The sequence below is a fragment of the Lepus europaeus genome, chromosome 5, assembly GCF_033115175.1.
Source record: "Lepus europaeus isolate LE1 chromosome 5, mLepTim1.pri, whole genome shotgun sequence".
NCBI lineage: Eukaryota > Metazoa > Chordata > Mammalia > Lagomorpha > Leporidae > Lepus > Lepus europaeus.
The window spans coordinates 20,916,976-20,928,227 of record NC_084831.1 but is presented as its reverse complement, the minus strand read 5'-3'; positions in this window follow the sequence as shown (position 1 = coordinate 20,928,227).

Here is an 11,252-nt window from a genome sequence, read left to right as displayed (position 1 = left end):
CATGTGGCTTAAAAGGAAACCTCAGCACAAAAGGATTTCTCATTTTAAATTAAGAAGATACTTTATCATCAACAAATCATTAAAAAGAAAACTTCATTAAAAAAAAAAAGAGGGGTGGGCGTTGTGGTACAGCAGGTTAAGGTGCTGTGGAGGACACCGGCATCCCACATGGGAGGACTTGGTTCAAGTCCCAGCTACTCCACTCCCCCCCATCCTGCTCCCTGCCCACATACCTGGGAGACAGCAGATGATGGCCCCAAGTGCCTGGGTCCCTGCCATGCATCTGGCATGCGGATCTGGGCTCCTGGCTTTGGCCCAGCCCAGAGCTGGCTGTTGTGGGCATTTCATATGCATAAATCTAAAAGGAAAAAGAACTGATCAAACAAGAAGCAACAAAAAGTGGAACCCATGGTGTAAGAAATCCACATGTAGCCGTAGCCAGCTTTGGCGACCGTGACCTCCTGACCCAGATTACTTCATCAGCTTAAGACGCTGCTCCACAATGCCAGCCCCTCTCTCTTTCTCGCTAGCTGACACATAACAATTGCACATGCGTGGGATGCAGTGTGATAAATCCATCCGCATGTTTATAATGTATGGTGATTAAGTCAGATGGCCAGCATCTCCACCTCCTTAAACGGTCAACAATCCTTTGTGTTGGAAACTTTCAAACTCCCGACTTGCAGCTCTTTATAAAACATATAATGAATTAGAAAATATATAGTTAATATATAAAATGAACATATAGAAATATAGAATTTCTCACACACCTGGCCTGTAGAACACTGGAGCACACTCCTATCTGACTGTATTTTGGGACCCATTACCTGACCCCCTTCTGTCCTCTGTCCCCTCCTCTTCTCTACCTCTAGTGGCACTATTCTAGTCTCTAGTTCTATGAAATCAACTTTTATTAGAGATTTACTTATTTATTTGAGAGAGTTATAGAGAGAAGGGGAGGCAGAGAGAGAGGTCTTTCATCCACTGGTTCACTCCCGAAATGGCCACCACAGCCGGAACTGGGCCGATCTGAAGCCAGGATCCAGGAGCTGCTTCTGGGTCTCCCACGTGGATGTAGGTGGCCAAGCACTTAGGCCATCATCTGCTGCTTTCCCAGGCCATTAGCAGGTAGCTGGCTTTAAGTGGGGGCAGCCAGGACACAAACCGGTACCCATATGGGATGCCAGCACCACAGGTAGAGGCTTTAGCTGCTATGCCACAGCGCCAGTCCCTGAAATCAATATTTTTTAGCTTCCGTATATAAGTGAGAACATGTGGCATTCATCTTTGTGTGCCCAGCTTACGTCACTTAGCCTCCACTTCCATCCACGTTGCTGTAAACGTCAGGATTTCATTCTTCATGACGGAATAAGATCCTGCTGTGAATCTACGGCACGTTTCCTTTGTGCCTCATCCCCCAGTGGGCACCGCGGTCGGTTCCTACCTTGGCTACTGTGAGCAGTGCTGCGTTGCACACGGGGGGCCGATCCTGCTGATGTGCAGCCACACCCCGGCTTGTTGGGTCATGCGGTAGAGCTACGTGTAGGCTTTGTGAGGAACTTCCCTACTGTATTCCATGGTGGCTGTACTAATTTGCATCCGTCACAACAGTAGGTGAGAGTCTCTCTCCACATCCTTGCCAGCATTAGCTGTTTTTTTTTTTTAATCTTTTTTTTATTATAGTTATTCCACTTTAATGCTATCTCAGCGTGGTTTTGACTTGCATTTCCCTGATGGTTAGCGACGTGACCTTTTATATACATGTGTGTGTGTGTGTGTGTATACACTTGCTGGCCTGGTTAACGTATTTCTTAAACCTCTCTTAACCTGCCACTTGTTTCATTTCCTAATTCTCTGTCAAAGGAACTGAGTTATTTGATGAATTTCCCACATTGTGGGGGAGTTGGCTGGCTGCTGAACAAGTTCCTTTTCCTCCGTATTTCCTGTAAACCTGGGGGTTTGATAACGTTCAGGTCTGACATTTTTTGGCAGAAAGACATCTCAGGTGGTCGTGTGTCCTTTCCGTGGCTTTGCATGGTGAGGCACATAAGGTATGGTTGCTCCTCAGCTGAATCTCTTTTTTTTTTTTAAAGATTTATTTATTTATTTGGAAGGCAGAATTACAGAGAGACAGAGGCAGAGAGAGAGAGAGAGAGGCCTTCCATCCACTGGTTCACTCCCCAGATGGGTACAATGACTGGAGCCGTGCTGATCCGAAGCCAGGAGCTTCTTCCAGGTCTCCCACATGGGTGCAGGGGCCCAAGGACTCGGGCCATCTTCCACTGCTTTCCCAGGCCACAGCAGGGAGCTGGATCGGAAGAGGAGCAGCTGGAACTTGAACCAGCGCCCATATGGGATGATGGCACTGCAGGCTGCCCCCTCAGCTGACTCTTTTTTTTTTTTTTCTTCTTTTTTTTGACAGGCAGAGTGGACAGTGAGAGAGAGAGACAGAGAGAGAGGTCTTCCTTTTGCCGTTGGTTCACCCTCCAATGGCCGCTGCGGCCGGCGCACTGCACTGATCCGAAGTCAGGAGCCAGGTGCTTCTCCTGGTCTCCCATGGGGTGCAGGGCCCAAGCATTGGGCCATCCTCCACTGCCTTCCTGGGCCATAGCAGAGAGCTGGCCTGGAAGAGGGGCAACCGGCCGGGAGCCAGGTGCTTCTCCTGGTCTCCCTTGCGGGTGCAGGGCCCAAAGACTTGGGCCATCCTCCACTGCACTCCTGGGCCATAGCAGAGAGCTGGCCTGGAAGAGGGGCAACCGGGACAGAATCCGGTGCCCCAACCGGGACTAGAACCCAGTGTGCCGGCACCACAAGGCAGAGGATTATCCTATTGAGCCACGGCGCCGGCCTTCAGCTGACTCTTGATCTAGGAGTAGGATTAGCAGGAGAAGGGGGAAAAGGAGGAGAAGGAGGGTGTCCCAAGCAGAAGGAGCAACACCACCAAGACAGAGGTGCTGGAACCGCCTGTGTCAGGCTTGGGGTCCTGAAGCCGGAAAGCGGGCTGGAGCCAGGCCAGACGCACTTGTATGAGCTGAGAGCTGTGGGGAGCGTGGAGGAGTCTCAGTCGGGGCTGAGGTCAACCCAACTTGCCCTTCAGAAAGATTACACTGGCTTCGCCTTTGAGAGAACACCAAATGGCAGATGCCACAGGTGCAGCAGGATGGTGGGCGGCCCTGGATCGGAGACTGCGGCCGCTTCCGCAGAGGCTTCGCCAGGGGCATCCGGGGCAGGACTCGTGGTCAGGGTCAGGGCTGGGCTGAGGCCAGAGTGGCTCCTCTGTCACCAAGCTGGGCCGCCTGGTCAAGGACATGAAGACCAAGTCCCCGGAGATCTCTCACTTCTCCCTGCCATCAGGGAGTCTGAGATCATTGACTTTTTCCCGGGGCATCCCTGAAGGAAGAGGTTTTGAAGTTTGTGACTGTGCCAGGGCCCAGGCTCAAGGCATTGGTTGCCATCGGGGACTACAATGGTCACGTCAACCCGGGTGCAAAGTGCTCCGAGGAGGTGGCCACTACCTTCCAAGGGGCCATCATCCTGGCCAGGCTCTCCATTGTGCCTGTGTGGAAAGGCTACTGCGGAGCAAGACCGGTAAGCCCCACACAGGGCCTTGCAAGGTGACCGGATGCTGGAGCTCTGTCGTGCTCTGCCTCAGCCCCACACGCAGGGGCGCTGGCGTCCTCTCGGCCCCTGACCCCAACAGCTGGTGCTGTTGGCTGCCGTTGATGCTGCTACTCTCAGCTAGGGGCTGCTTTGCCAAGGCCACCATCTGCACGTGCCACGGCAATCTGGCCCTGCCCTCTGGAAAGAGATTGTGTTCACCACATCTCCACATCCGGAAGTCACAGATCGTCTTGTAAAGACCCACGCCAGAGTCCCCGTGCAGAGGACCCAGCTGTGGCTACTACACAGCATTCGACACAAGGGAAGAACAGTGAACTAAGCCTGGTGAGGTGGGGGAAGGGTGGGGGGAGAGAGAGGGAGAGGGAGAGAGAGAGAGAAAGAAGGAAGGAAGGAATCGAGGAAAGCAGGGGGAGGAAGGAGAGAAAAGAAAGATTGCACTGGCTGAGTGAAGATGGATTTTCAGAAAAACCAGCAAGAAGCCTATACTAGGGAACTAGTTAAGAGAAGCAGAGAGGAAGTAAAAGACTGGCTGGGTAATCAGTTGGGTAGTTTCTGGTCTTGCTATTTTTATTACTTATTTTTATTTTATTGTTTATTATAATAAATAATTTCATTATTTTAATCTAAAAATGACACACAGAGAAAGATAGATACTTTATTCCCATCCACTGATTCCCTTCCCTAATGCCTGCAATGGCTAGAACTAGACTAAGGTCTTAGCCAGAAGCCAGGAACTCGACCCAGGGGGCAGGAAGCCAAACTGCTCGCGCCGGCACCACTGCCTCCGAGGGTCTGCATCCGCAGGAACCTGGAGTCAGGAGCCAGGCACTCTGATATGGGAGGGACACAGGCTTCTTAACCACGAAGCCCAGTGCGCACGCCTGTTATTCCTTTTCTTTCTCCCTCCCTCCCTCTCTCCTTCCTTCCTTCCTTCCTTCCTTCCTTCCTTCCTTCCTTCCTTCCTTCCTTCCTCGTTCTGAGTGGGTAGCTGAGAGTTCTTCCATCAGAGAAGGATGTGATAGGTGGAAGCTCGCAGCTTCTTGAAGACAGCTACCTGCAGGCTTTGGTCTCTGGGCCTCCTAGAGGGGGAGGTTGGGGAAGAGGGGCTGGACTGGCCCAGCCTGAGCTGTGGTTCCAAAGCGTCTCAGACAGGCAGCCCTCTAGCATTGACTCGGGCTCAATCAGTATTTGCCGGGAGTAGGTACTGTGGTGCCACGGCGCGAGTTGCCTCCTGGGATGCCTGCCTCCGACCTGGAGTGCTGGTTCAAGCCCTGGCTCCTTCGCTTCGGATGAAGCTTCCCAATAACCCATCCTGGAGGCGGAAGGTGATTATCCCTGCTACCCAATGGAGATCCGAATGAGGCTCCAGACTCCTGGCTGTGGCCTCCTGGCCCAGCCCTATCTGTTGTGGATATTTGGGAAGTGAACCAGCGGATGGATGATCTCCCCACCCCACTCTGTAATTTAAATAAGAAATAAACATCTGAAAAAATAAATATTTGATGTCTTAGCGCTTGTGCCTGGGGACCCGAGCTGAGCAATGCCAAGCTCTCTTTCATGGAGCCGCACCGGGCAGGAGAGGTGGACGTTACACCAGGAGTCAGCAAGGCTCGGCCTGGCAAAGCCCCCCAGAGCCAAACCTTGGCCCGCCGGGACTGCCGGGCTCAGCTGCACCTGCAGAACCTAAAGCCGCGTCCCTGTGCCAGGCCAGGGGTCATTGCAAGGACAACGAGGGCATCACAACCTCCCTGCAGGGCCCAGGGCCGAGGGCTCGGGACCGGCTTCTGCCAACTTCACTCAGACAAAGCGCCTGGCTGTCCTTGCACCTGAGCCCTGCGGAAGTGTCAAGGGCACCTTTGTTACGCCCCAAGTCCATGGTCCCCGAAAGTCACACCACCAGAGACCGAAGTTGAAGCTAATAAGCAGGGTCGTTTTTATTACAAGTTCGAACTTGGGCCTCTCAGTGCCTCCAGGAGAGGAAGCCCCCCGAGAAGCCCTGAGCCTAATTCTTACAGAGTTTTTATTATCATGTACAAGCAAGTGTTAAGGGGAGGCTGTAGATCAAGTTGACACTTCTGATAAGTCCAGGCATCGCAGCTGCTGACTCCAGGGTAGTGGCTGGTTGTTATCTAAAGCTTTGAACCCTATAGGTATAGATAATTAGTTTACATTCCTGGACCTGGGTCAGGGTAGGGTCACATCTGGCCAGATGGAGGGAAGGGGAGTGTACAATAGCGAGTGCCAGGAATGGGCAGCGGTTCGGGTCGTACAACAATAAACTTAATATAGTTACTGGATTACTTAGCTCAACGTCTAACATAATACATATTATAAAGTCAAAGACATCTAGCATTGCTTCTTTTTACTAATGGTTGCCTAACAAGCTAACGTGGTTACACTTTAGGTTACATTGAAATAATGATAGCACTAGTACAATGGATAATAAAGGCATAGTAAAAGCTGGTTGTGCAGGTGCCTTCTCACCTTGAGGGGGCTCCTGGGTCAGGAAGGAGGGCAGTGGACGTGTGTAGGGCTGCCAGCGCCCCCTAGGGTAGGCAAGGAGTTGGCAACAACAGAGCCTAAAATGGAGCAAGAGAGAGAGTGCTGGGGGCACCTGGGAGCCACTCTTCCACCCGTCTGCTCCTCAGCCTCCACTCCGCCCTCGGCCGGGGACCTGCCGCCTCCGCAGGTGTGGCTTCTGCCTGCCCAGGCTGGAGCAGCCACGCGTGCCTGTGCTGGGTTTTCTGGGACAGGTGAGTGAGCAGAGAAATCTGACTGGTTTGCCTTCTGAAATACAAAGCAGCTCCTCTTCAAATTGGCCAAAGCATTCATCTCGCTGCTGGCGACTGCAGTTTCCAGAAGAATCTCCTTCTCTCTGGAGAGAAAGGCATGCAAGGCTGGCAAGAGGCGGGCATTCTTCACACACTTGTTGTAGGCCTGTGGGTCCTGAAACTTCAGCAGTGCCTGTAAAACAAACACTGCGGAAGCGAAGCCATCGAGGAGTGGGCAGGTGTCAGTGACCTTTGCCCATTCCTGGCCTTGGGGCCTCAGAGAAGCCAGGTTGCACAGTCGCCCTGAGGGTCAAGTCCACAGTCAAGAACGGGGGAGGGTAGAACCCATGAATGCTGACACCCAGCCCAGGCACTCCCAGGCAAGGACACATGGCTCTATTGTGTGCACACATTCCCTCGTTCAGTTAACAAGTGTTTAAGTAGCTTCTGTGTGCCCAAAACTATGGCAGGTGCAGGTGAGGCAATGACAGACGGCAGTGGTCTGCAGTGTAGTGAAAGAGACAGGCTTTAGACAGATGCATGCAGATAAACGTAAAATTATACCTGTGATGGCGCCCGGCTTGGATGTCACTTACAGCGCCTTGAGCTTTCCCCCAGAGGTCATGGGGAGTCGCAGAAGCCATGGCAGAAGCCATGATCAGAGAATGATTATCCGGATTTTTCCCTTTGCAGCAGCAGTGAGTGGTCCAAAGGAAAATTAGCTAACGATGGGACCCGGGAGGCCTCAAATATACAATGTATTTGGGTCTTCTTTAAGTGGGGCTTCTCCTGAAGGTTGATTTTTACAAAAAAGATTTATTTACTTGAGAGGCAGAGTTAGAGAGAGAGAGAGAGAGAGAGGTCTTCCATCTGCTAGTTCACTTCCAAATGGCCACAACAGCTACAACTGGGCCAATCCAAAGCCAAGAGTCAGGACCTTCTTCCAGGTCTCCCACATGGGTGCAGGGCCCCAAGCACTTGGGTCATCCTCCACTGCTTTCCCAGGAGAGCTGGATCAGAAGTGGAGCAGCCGGGACTCAAACCGGGGCTCATGTGGGATGTTGGCTCTGCAGACCAGGGCTTTAACCCACTGCTCTACAGCGCTGGCCCTGAACAATGTCATTCTGTATTTTTAAAGTGCCATGGCAGATGTGGCAAAAAAGATACTCAGGAAAAGAGCAAGTGTCGTGGGTAAGAGTTGGACTCAGGGGTCATGTGGAGCTGAGGTCAGGCCCAGCCCCTGTCTTTACTTGCTCTGTGAGCTCAGCTGACAGCTCAATGCAGCACTCAAGGTTATAGCAGCAATGAGGTATCATCCGGAGCCCAGCCAGAAGCCCCCGGCCACACACCTCTGTCATCTGGATATGACTGGGAGGGAACACAGGCGGGAGGGTGTTGCCAGGACACGGGACATTCCATTTTATTATTGTATTTTATTTTAAAGATTTACTTATTTGAAAGGCAGAATGAGAGAGAGAGAGATCTTCCATCTGCTAGTTCATTCTCCAGATGACCACAACAGCTGGGCCTGGCAAGGCTGAAGCCAAGAGCCAGGAACTCCATCCGGGTCTCCCACACGGGCGGCTGGGACTCAAGGACGTGAGTATCTGAGCACAAGATGCGTACCTGAGAGATGTCCTCTCCCAGGAGACAGCCGCTCACTTCTGTGTCTTTCCGCAATGTCAGGTTGATTTGTCAAGCACACACAAACCACTCACAGCAAACGTGCAAGGGCAGTCAGCAGCACACATCACTCACACCCTGCGAGGAGGAGGGGAGGAACGGAAGGGGCTGTTGCAGGGGTGCTCTGGGTGTCGAGCTCGTGCAGGTCGCGGTCCCTCCAGACTGACTTGCTCACAGTGACTCGGACAGAGCGCAGCGTGGCAGCCGCCCACTGTCGGCCAGGGTCACCTCTTCCTGTTTTATCGGCCAGTTTGAGCGGAGCTGTCTCTTCATCCTTAAATTCATGTAGTCTGATATTTCCCTGAGGTCTTTCGATTGCTCTAAGTCCTTCTCCGATGTTATTGGGCTTAGCCAGAGCTACTCCATTTCAAATTTCAAAATGGAGGCTCTCTGGTCAATGTTGCTCATGCTCCAAGCAGGGAGCCTTTGTCTGCTGCTTCCCAGATTCTTTAGCAGGCAGCTGGATGGGAAGTGGAGTGCAGGACCCGAACCAGCCCTCCCATAGCAGAGGTGCGTGTCCCAAGCAGCGGCTTCATCTGCTGTGCCACAGGGCCCCCTGCTGGGAAGTCCTGGGCCAGCCGGGTGAGTGGGGACTGCACCTTGACCCCTGCCGCCTTGTGTGTTTGACCCATTACGTAGCATATTGTCACCTGCTGGTGTCTGTGACGTGGAAAAGGCTGGAGAGCTCGGTTGGTTTTCTTACCTGTGTATCGGTGTGTGTGTGTGTGTGTGTGTGTGACAATAATGCTTCTCTCACTTGGTTGCCATAAAGACTAAATGAATGAAGCAGGAGCTTTTTTTTTTTTTTTTTTTTTTTTTTTTTTTTAAGATTTCTTTATCTATTTGAAAAACAGAGAGAGAGAGAGAAAGAGAGAGAGAGACATCTTCCCTCCCTTGTGACCCAGAGGCACACCCAGAGCCTATGCTTAAGACGTCTTGTTCCAAAGTATTTAGAAAACAGCCTCAGAGCGGGGGGAGAGCCAGCTAAGATGCCCGCCTCCACGTCAGCCTGGATGTGAGTCCTGGCTGCCCAGCTCCTGTCTCCAGCGTCCTGCCGATGCCGGCCCTGGGAGGCAGCTGGGAATGGCTCCGGTGACTGTGTTCCTGGGAGACAAGGAAGACCCGCGTCCAGTTCCTGGCTCCCAGCTCCCGCCGGGGGCCCTTGAGGACATCTGGGGAGTGAACCAGGGCATGGGAGCTCTCTTTCTATCTGCCTTTCTCTCTCTCTGTCTATGCCTCTCAAATAGATAAATACTACAATTATTTTTATTTTTTAAGATTTTATTTATTTATTTGAAGGTCAGAGTTACACAGAGAGAGGAGGCAGAGAGAGAGAGGTCTCCCATCCAATGGCTCACTCCCCAATTGGCTGCAACGGCCGGAGCTGCACCAATCTGAAGCCAGGAGCCAGGAGCTTCTTCTGGGTCTCCCACGTGGGTACAGGGGCCCAAGGACTTGGGCCATCTTCTACTGCTTTCCCAGGCCATAGCAGAGAGCTGAATTGGAAGAAGAGCAGCCGGGACTTGAACCGACACCCATATGGGATGCCGGTGCTTCAGGCCAGAGCATTAACCCACTGCGCCACAGCATCGGCCCCAGCTACAATTATTTTTAACAATTTGTCTGTCAGGGTAAGGCTGGTAAGGCTGGGAGCTCTAGCAACATGCTATATGAAATTGGAAATGGAAATGCAAACTCCTAACGTTAAAAAATAGTCGCCAGAAAGAGGGGTCTCAGCAGCCGTGTTCTGCCAGTGACAGTCGCTGTCAGTCTCGTGTGCGCCGGTCTGCACGCGCGGGAAGGCGGCAGGTCCACGTCTCAGTGCAGGGAGAAGTCAGGTGGCTGGGACTGGGACACCTTTCATTGCCGTAAAACCAGGGGACTTCAAAGAACTCAGCAGCACTGCCGGGACAAAGGAAGCAGCAGTGACCGAGAGGGGGCGACCGCAGCGTCAGCACAGGCCGAGCATCCGCGGCCCCAAACTCAGAACTCCAGAGTGGCCCAGCAGCCAAACGCAGCGATGCCCCAAACAGGAAACTGCACACCGTCAAACGAATGCTTCACACACAAAATCATTACAACTATTCTATGAATTCCTTCAGTGGATGAGCAGAAGATGTATAGGGAACATAAATGAATTTAGTATTTATTTATTTTTATTTGACAGGTAGAGTTATAGACAGTGGGAGAGAGACAGAGAGAAAGGTCTTCCTTCCGTTGGTTCACTCCCCAAATGGCCACTACGGCCGGCGCTGTGCCGATCTGAAGCCAGGAGCCAGGTGCTTCCTCCTGGTCTCCCATGCAGGTGCAGGGACCCAAGCACTTGGGCCATCCTCCACTGCCTTCTCAGGCCACAGCAGAGAGCTGGACTGGAAAAGGAGCAGCCGGGACTAGAACCTGGCGCCTATATGAGATATCGGTGCCTCAGATGGAAGATTAACCAAGTGAGCCACAGCGCTGGCCCCAAATTTAGCATTTAGACCTGGGTCTCATCCGCAAGATATCTCTTTATATATATGCAAATATTCTAAAAATTAAAAAAATTGATATCTGAAATACTTTTAGTCCTAAGCATTTCAGGCAAAGGATACATAAATCTGTAATAATAAAAGTATTTGCACATTGGGGCCAGCGTTGGCAAGTTCAGCTGCCACTTGTATCACATGCTATACTAGAGCTCCGGTTCGGGTCCTGACTACTACACTTCCAGGGTGGCTCCCTGTTAATGTGACTGGGAAGGCAGGAGATGAGGCCTGAGTGCCTGGGCCCCTGCCACCCATGAGAGACCCAGATGGAGCTCCTGGCTCCTGGCTTCAGCCTTGCCCAGCCCAGACCACTGCAGCCATTTTGGGAAGTGAATTAGCAGATACAAGATCTATCTGTCTCTCCCTGCTCGCTCTCTCTCTCTTTCCCTCTTTCTCTCTCTCTCTCTCAGTGTGTATGTGTGTATCTCTCTCTGTAACTCTGCCTCTCAAATAAATTAATAGATCTTTAAATAAATAAACTTTTTTTTTTTTTTTTTTTTTTTTTTTTTTTTTTTTTTTTACAAAAAAAGTGTTTTAGTATTGTTATTGTCAGTTACTGGGACAGGCATGAGTTCATGGTGACACTCCGGATAGAAAATTCCAGAGATAAAGAGTAACTGAAACACACATGTGACTCTAACAGGTTATGTTA